This window comes from Rhipicephalus microplus, chromosome 7 (assembly GCF_043290135.1).
Source record: "Rhipicephalus microplus isolate Deutch F79 chromosome 7, USDA_Rmic, whole genome shotgun sequence".
Lineage (NCBI taxonomy): Eukaryota > Metazoa > Arthropoda > Arachnida > Ixodida > Ixodidae > Rhipicephalus > Rhipicephalus microplus.
Window position 1 is genome coordinate 85,960,935 of NC_134706.1, and position 9,215 is coordinate 85,970,149.

At 47.9% G+C, this 9,215-nt stretch overlaps 1 protein-coding gene across 4 annotated transcripts in view; it reads left to right on the forward strand.

Annotated features, from left to right (window-relative positions):
• Positions 1-9,215, forward strand: part of snama (something that sticks like glue) — a 154,488-nt gene that overhangs the window by 54,084 nt on the left and 91,189 nt on the right. The window lies entirely within an intron of this gene.

Genomic DNA, 9,215 nt, shown 5'->3' on the forward strand with positions numbered 1-9,215 from the left:
CGTGCTTAAGCTTGATGCTTAAGAGATGGCGTGCGCTATCATCATCATCAGTGGCTGGAACGAGCAGACGACATTATTGCGGCAGTTCTCGGGGGTGCGCGATAATTACTCTAGGAAAAAAAGAAATCGTATTTTTCTTGGGCGATGTGGGGGGTGTTAAAATTATGTGAGTGCGGGAATTACGCGAGTAAATACGATCACCTGCCGAGCCCTCCAGATATTCCAGGAGACTCCCAGATTTCGACCAGTTCTTAGGTTAGTACGGTTGTCAGGAAAATCTCTTGGAAATCGAAAAATGTGGGTGTGATGTGGTCGCATGTACAAAAAATGCAGCCCTATCTAATCCAGGTTTCTTGTGAACGTATCCGATTTTATTGTAAACGAATTTAGAAGTTTACCTAAACCACGGCCGGACTCGACTCCTTCTCCGGCACTCCCCTTACGGCCTTCGCATTGGGGCGTTTCGCTGCCTGCTGCCGCAAGTTCGGGGTGGCTCTGCTAGGTTACCGTATATACTCGTGTAAGGGCCGCACTTTTTTTTCGAAAATTTTGCTAGGTGCGGCCCTTACACGAATCAGGCCGATTTAGTACAGGCAGTACAGGCCAAAGGTCTGTACTGTTTATGCAACAGTAGCAGAGTGCAAGAGTCACAAATGACATGCCAGAAATGTTTTTATTCGGATTCCATTTCGCTGTCCTCGTTCTCGGAGGAGCTCGCCTCGGCGTCCGCGTCCCAGAGACGGTCATCTTCGGTGCCGTTCATGGAGTTCGAAATTCCCGTTACCTTGAAGCTTTTAGCAACTACTTCTACTGACATGGCACGCCACGCATTCAAAATCCATTCACACACCTGTTGGAGCGACGCCCGCTTCAGCCGTCCTGTAGGGGTCTTCTCGTGGACGCCTCCAGCCATCCATTCAGAGTAACATCGGCGAAATTCCACTTTGAATGGTCTGTTGACGCATACGTCGAGCGGCTGCAGCACACTCGTCAGGCCACCGGGAATGACGGCCAAGTCCGTACGAGTTGCGGCAACTCGGTTCTTGACGCGGTCGATCAAGTGGCCCCTAAAGCTGTCCAAAACAAGGAGGGCTTTCCGTTGTAACAGCCCTCCAGGTCTGTTTGCCCAGACGGTCTTAATCCAGTCAACGACCAGTTCCTCGGACATCCAGCCCTTCTCTTGCGCACGTACGACGATTCCCTGAGGGAACTTCTCTTTTGGGAGAGTCTTCCTTTTAAATACGACGTACGGCGGAAGCCTCCTGCCGTCTGCCGTGATGCACAACATCACAGTGCACCTTTGGCGTTCTGCACCAGTCGTGCGCACAGACACACTTTTCGCACCTTTTAAATCCACTGTGGTGCTTTCCGGTGCATCGAACCACACAGGTGTCTGGTCCGCATTCCCAATTTGGGACAGGTCGTATTCATGCTCCCTCCTGAGAGCATTCACGAAGCGATGAAACTTAATGACGTGGTCTTCGTACTCGCGCGGCAGTTTTTGGCAAATCGTCGTTCGGCGCCGAATAGAAAGCTGGTTACGGTTCATAAACCGCGTAGCCCAGCCCCGACTTGCCTTGAATTGTGCCGGGGGTATTTCCATGTGGCGAGCGATGCTGAGGGCTTTGACGCGTATCATGTCAGTCGATACGGCGTAGCCGTCCCTTTGTGTGTCGACGACGTAGTTGACGAGCTCGCTTTCGAGTTGCGGGTACTTGCACTTTTTCCCGCGAAACGCCTTTCGGCTCCTGTTAGTAGCGGCGAGGGCATCTTTCTGATTCATCCAGTAACGCACGCGCTTCTCATCGACGTCGTACTTTCGTCCAGCTTCCCGCTTCCCGTGCTCCTCGGCATAGTCAATCACTTGCAGCTTAAATGCTGCAGTGAATGATCTCAGATGCCGGCCCATCGTCCGTCACGTGCGCTGGCTTCTGCAGGGTTCACTACAACCAACAAAGTGACACCGACGACACCGATCTGAAGTCGCGCTGCCAACGTATCGACACGATGCTAGGAACGACGCCAACAAAGAGGCCGCACAAGGCAAATATGGCGGCGCGCTGTCAACAGCGTGGTCGGCGCGTCGGCGGAAGTAGAATAAAAGCGGAAAAGCGTGCAGCGCCATCTGGCTGTAAATGAACTAACTACACTTTTCTGGCGGGACATTTTGAACTTTTGTTTTTTTTTTTTTTCGAAATATCCGCTTTCAAAGTTGGGGTGCGGCCCTTACACGAGGGCGGCCCTTACACGAGTATATACGGTACTGTTGCTCCGCCGCCTCCAAGCGCGTTCACGGGCGCAGTGTGCGCGCCACAGCGCTGAGTACGAGTAACAGAACCAACTGCGGCACCTGAATTCTTGAAGATGAACGTTTTATCCACACAATACAGCTCGGTCGTTGCTTGTGATGAGGTTAAAATGGTATAGTCGACCTCTGAGAGCACCGCTTACCCTGTCGCAACCATTCCGGCCGCTTTCCCGGATTTTCGCACACGCGTGTTGTCACAAGCAACAGTAATCCATTACAGCGCACAAAATTCAGAGAGAAAAAGCAATATTTATTTTGTCGTAAGGTGGACTAGAACTTCCCGTAGGTACGATGACTCCGCTTTCTGTTTCGTCGGCTGTCGAGGAGCCGAGGTGGCCGAGGGGCCACGCGCTGCAGGTTCTTTACGCGGCCTTTTTGTAGCCGGGACCATATACGAAGGATACTGATCGAAGACCGTGGGCACAGCTCCTGGATGCACTTTCCGGATACGATATCCGGGAACATAGTCATTTTCCGTGAAGTGTTTGCTGCACACTACAGATGATGCGGACTTGTCATTGATGACGAGGTTTTCACGTGAAACATTTTTCCTCCACTTCTAACACAGTTCCTCATCGCTAGGAAATTGGTGGTACGACACACCCGGTGTCTTCCCTTGCTGTGACTTACACAGCGGCACGCAACAATAAACCATGGCTACGCTAGTGCAGTTAGCGTGCCTGAGCGTGTCTGATGCATTGTTTACCCGAGGTCATCGAACGCAGTCAAGAAAAGTCGCAGTCGGCGACGCGGGGAGCGGGCGGAGCTTACAGTGAGGTGGTGCTGCCCTCTACGCGTCAAGAAAAAAATATATGCGCGGCGCCGGTTTCGAGAAGGCCGTAAGGAGCGTGCGGAAGGAGCGTCGAGTCCGGCCGTGCCTAAACATACAGTAAAATGTCTATGTCTAAAATGTCTATGCCAAACTGGCAGATATGAATTTATGAATTTCTCCTGCCAAATTTTACTATGTACATTGGGCCAAAAGTCGGATGTTTTGAATGCGTTTCCTCATCGCAAAGGGTTGTAGGAACATTAGTACTAAGTTCATTGAATGAAAGCCGAGAGCAGTGTGCACGCTCGATGCTTTGGAAGGATGCTTTGTCCAGAATGTACAGCCCGATTCCTTACCTGGCTTTTGATTTCAACATGCGTTCATCCACCGTAAGGTTGCGCTGTGGTTGAAACAAACTTCGTGACTGCAGATTTATGTGTCGCAGGAGCCATGAAACTCTCCAAGTCTTGCCATCAGATGCTGCAGCCGCAAGATCTTCCGGGTCCCCTATGCTTAGAAAGCTAACAGTGCAAAGAATCGGTCCAGTTTCATAATATTTGGTGCGAGAAGGCCTGAAAATATTCCCGTCGTCCGCCAGTACATGTGGAGTCTTGGTACATCAACAACACCCATATAGAGGATAATTCCGATGAACCTCAGCACCTCAAGTGGCATTACTTCTTCCCAGGAGCCGTCCCGCTGAGCGTAGGTTTGCCTGTCCAAAATATGCATCCAGGCGTACTTGTTTGTGTTATCACATAACGTGTGGACCGCTTTCGTCGTAAAAAACAAACGGAAAAAATCAAGCGCCCTTGAGACACAACGCACGTCACTCCGTAGCACTGCTGCAAGATGGGCACCAGACTGTCTTGCGAGTGAGAACTTGATGCGGCGTGCTGCATTTGGCAAAACATTCTTGCCGTACGTTGTTGAAACCCTAAGCAAAGAAAGGATACAGTTGTCGTCAAATATCAAGTGCTTTTTTTTTATATATGCAGCGTGAAGTCGGAACGAATCTTACCTGGTAGTATTTGTTTTAGTTAGAGGAGTCTTATTTGAAGTGTCATCGTCTGAAGCCTTCACATGGTCAGTCGATGTCTCTTCACTATTAATATACAAAAAATCGCCGGTAGAAGTGGCCCAAGTGCTTGCAACAGCCCTCGGCGGTACCAGCACGACGCGGGCGATCAAAGTGCGCGTACGGGAGCGGCTTATTTATTATTTTCTCACTATAGAGAGAAGCCGTGCTATAGCTATCTAGAATAAACACATGTATACAACATGGTAACACCACGACCCCGTTAACGCTTGGTTAGATCAGTGGGTATGTGCGCCAACACGCATTGCTGCCTTTCTCAGAACAATGCTAGTGACTTATTGTGAAAAATCCGGACAGCGTATGCTTTGCGAAAATTTCTTACTCATGAATCAATGTTTAGAGCCTAGAGCATTGGTGGAAAAAAACAGCTTTACATGCAACGATTGATAGAAAGGCGGTATGAAAAAAAAAAGGCTTCAAGTTAAAAAATTTTTATGCCTAGGGGAAAGTGCAGTATTAAAAAAAAATATGGTGCTGACAAAGAATGTGGTGCAAAACCCTAGAGAATGACTTGTAGGTTGGATGTGTTCGACATCTCTCCATCACTCAGCATGAAAGTTGAACACGGAACCTGAACCTGAGCTGTAAGAAGCTTACTATACTTAAAAATGGCTGGGGGGCTAGTTGCTAAACTGAACTAAATTGCACTCCACTCCACTGCACAGGACAGCTTTTGTGCTTGTTAGGGTCGATGTATTCTGAAAGTGCAAAGCATCGACTAAGCACTCCTTGGAGTATTAGGTTCAAAGTTGTTTATTGACACGGTTGGCGTGTGCCGACAGATTTCAAGTACAAAAGTGCCGAAACGGTGCACCAGGGCCATTGGGTGCGTCTTGTCGTATTTCTCCAGTGGAGGACACGCTCGCTACATGTAGCACCATGTGCTGTGGTTGAAGGCTTCGTCATCTGAAAACACCTCGTTGTTTGGTAGTACAATGACAAGTGTACTGTAAATGGTCTGAACAGCATAGTACTTACTTGACCGCCACCAACTCTACAGCCACCATCAAAAAAAATTTTTTTTTGACAGTATCAAAAGCAGATGACTCAGTTTGGCTCGTGATATGTCAGGATAAGACGGCGCATGATTATCGGTGGTGGAAAGCTAGTGCCCGAAAACATCATCTCTAGCGTAGTGACCCCAATCATTTCCTCCTATTTTAATGTATTCCAGTACTCTGGACTCACTATTCAACTACTGTATGAGATTGTAGAGTGTCCAGAACCTTCAAGTTGTCCCACAACTTCATGTGTAGCGTCATGACCCCAATCATTTCCTTTCATTTTAATGTATTCCAGTACTCTGGGCTCACTATTGAAATACAGGATGAGATGGTTGAGTGTCCAGAACCTTGTCCCAATGTTTCATCTCTAGCGTCATGACCCCAATAACTTCCTCCCATTTTAATGTATTCCAGTACTCTGGGCTCAATAATTAAATACTGTATGAAATGGTAGAGTGTCCAGAACCTTCGAGTTGTCCCACAACTTCATGTGTAGCGTCACGATCCCAATCATTTCCTCCCATTTTAATGTATTCCAGTACTCTGGCCTCACTATTAAAATACTGGATGCGATTTCCAGGTCTCATGCACTGGAGTTTGTAGACCTAATTGACGAGCGATTTCGTCGTCTGAGGAACCCATGAAAGATTTCACATGGGCATGTGCCGTTCCTCCTGCAGCAAGGTGTAAATGTGTGGCAGTATAGTCCCTAGTGGGGTGAGCGATGCCAATGATTCTGTACTGGTGGGCACTTGCTCGAATCCTCTGATAATGTCGTGACAAGTTATTTCAGCTTCTGTCGTCTCAGGCAGGAAACGCACTCAATTGGTACTGTTTTTATTTTTGCCGCCTTGTATGACCTGACTACTAGACACGAGGCTGTGCGATTCTGTTACCTTTTGATCTATCTTAAGGTTGCTAATGTTAGTTTTTCAACGAGACTGACATTCATGCAGCAGAACAGCTTGAGAAAGTCCTGTCACAGCATGTGGTGCCTTCCAGTCTTGCTACCCTGAAATAAGGAATTGAGAACAGTGTTCAAGCATTCTATTTGGCCTTAAACAGGGGAATATAATTAAGCGAGAAAATGTGATGGATGTCTTTTTCCTTTAGATAATGTTTGAAATGCTTAGAGACAAACTGTGGATTATTGACAAAACTTTGGGAGCTTTTTACCTTCTGGTACACCTCAACGACTACCGAATCTACATTTCAAAGAAAAGTGTTCTTGACTGTACGAAAAATACAAGACTGACATTTCTGCTCATACCACTCCTTGATGCAGTGGTCCATGAAGGCTAGCCTAGAAGTTGGTTATACTGTGGCTTGTGTGAAACGATAATACAGTCGAACCTCGATATATGGAACGGCGCGGCGATCGCGAAATAGTTCGATATATCCAGAATTCGATATAAAAAACCACGTAAAAAATGCGTCAACAGCTTGCTAGAAACAACCAACGAACCGTTCAAGCATGGTGCAGTAAATACTCACTTGGAGATTCAAACACAGTATTTATTGTGTTGGTTTAAAATATTGAAAAAGAGTAGCCTTCTTTTTGTTGGCCATGGCGTGTTTGATGACTGCGTCCTCAATATAGTCCAGGCGATCCATAAGTGATAGGCCGGTGCCTTCAATCGCCCCCCAGTGGCGGCGCACAAGGGCCAAGGCAGCTACGACCTCAGCTGATGTCGGGAGCGGGGCACCATCGGCGCTTGCGGGATCCACCTCGGCAGTCTTCATTTGGCTGCTCTGCGGTAGCTTCGGCGACAATCTCCACATCCGTGAGCTCCGCCGTTGTACGAGTGATGTCATCACCTCCAACGAAGTCTTCGATGCACATGGTTTGCGGCTCGGCACCTACAAAGCTCTCCAGCTTGCTTTACGTTTCAGCGAGCTCGTTTTCTTTATCTGCGCATGCGAACCCAGCTTCCTCGGATTCTTCCACTGATTCCCCGTCAGTGCTACCAAAGCCCGCATGCCGAAAGCAGTTGGCTATCGTCGACTGCTTCACGTTTTCCCACGATGCTTTGAGCATTTGGATGGCTCCCAAGAGATCGATCTTCAGATCTTGGCCCATCCAGAGTTTTATGAGCAGAATGTCGATCAGCCGACGCTTGTAGTTAGACTTAAATGTGCGGATAATACCCTGATCCAACGGTTGGAGCTTCGAAGTAGTGTTAGGCGCCAGGAATACCACTTCGATGTTGCTCAGCTGGGCGTCGGTGTGGTGTGCCGTGCAATTATCGACAATAAGGCATACCTTCCGTCCTTGACGCGCCAGGTCCGAATCCCACGCCTTCAGCCACTTGAGGAAAATATCTCTCGTCATCCACGCCTTCTTGTTCCAGGCATAACCTCTTCAGACCTGAGGAAAAACTAGCCAGGGTAAACTCTTATAAACTCTTTATTGCAACCATTTGAAAGCCCCGAAACACTTTTCGGAAGAAGAAAAAACGAAAACTGTAATTTCAGACGAGAAATTAGCTGTACCCATTTGGGTACAACAGGCCTAACATGAGTGAAAGTCAAGAAAGCAGTTTCTGTTGAGAAGGCAAAGAAACAGGTCACATTTAGTGCATCTAACGCGTGTTTTTCCGCTGCAACCTTGATTGCGGCATCTCATCTGAGACTTTAAGGGCACATGCTCTGGAAAATGCCCGTACTTGTCCAATCGGACCTCACTTGGCGGCATGGAAGTCACCTTGGTATGTTTAAGGAGTGCAGCTGTCTCGCCAATTTCAAGATCCTGCTCTACTTCGTTTACGGCTTCTTGCATTTCGTCGACGTGGGCGCGAATTAGCGTTTCCGCAACTCTGTTCTTAAACTCGAATTGATCGAGAATATCTTTTGCTGCAACGTCCATGAGTTTGCAGTCATTCATTCCTGTATTCAATCCAGGCATTTGCAACCGCTAGGTCTAGAAAGTGGGCAAATACCCTAATGGTCCACTTCTTCGTACGTATTTTTGTCCTGTAATAGGACACATATTTGTCCGCAAGATCAACACCGCCCATGTTTTTGTTGTATATTTTGATGCAGTGCAACTGCGGCACATCTACTTTCTTCCTCTCTTACTTCGACCATCTTCTGCAAGTGCCTTCTGGAGTGATGCCGCAGGCAGTCGAAAGAATCATGACTGATTTTCGATCCTTCCACTTCGTGAGACACATTTCTCCATCACTGCGGACAACGCAGCATGATTCGCCTCGTTTCATGTTCTTTTCGTTCGGAAGCTTTGATCCGCACCTCCAGTTCTGTTTGCCATAATTGTACCGGTAAGATGTGCATTCCTTCGGAGAAGGTATTCGGCAAGCTTCAAACCTGTAAAAAAACGGTCTGTGAACACATGAACTGGTTGTTCTTCCGGCACTGTATGCAGAAGACGCTTCACTATTGCCCCGCCAAGACCAAGTTCTTTCATATCGGCTTCAGGAACAGTTCCTTTACCTGTGTAGATGACGAAATCTAACAGAAGTCCATCAGAACTGGACAAAAGAAAGTTCTTAAGGCCGACGGGATTTGGTTTACTGGGCACGTATTGTCGGGCAGGACAACGTCCGCTGAATGGAATCATTTGTTCGTCGACAGATACTGCTTTTGGACGCGGTAGCTCGAGGCACGCTTTTCGAAATGACTCGATGATGGGTTCCGCTCTGAACAACTTGTTTTCAGTTTGTGCATCGGTTGTTTGGCTGAGGTCCACGAAGTGCAGCATACCACGTAACTCGGAGAATCGGTCGCGTGTCATGGTTTCTGTGACAAGAGGCACAGCCGATATGCGGGACCAGTAGAGTTTTGCTCTTGGGAGTCCGAGAAGGCCCATTAGCATGTGTATTCCGGCAAGTTTTTTCATTTCTGCCGGCGACGTTCGCACTGACCTGTGGTCACGCATCTGAACAGAATAGAGATTTGTTTGTTCTGCGCAGAGATTCCAAAAGGGTTCCGGAAAATACTTCGCAAAGTAGGCAAACGGAGACATAGGAAACCTTGAGTGGACTTGGCACGGCGCAGAGTCCGAAGTGCACCTGA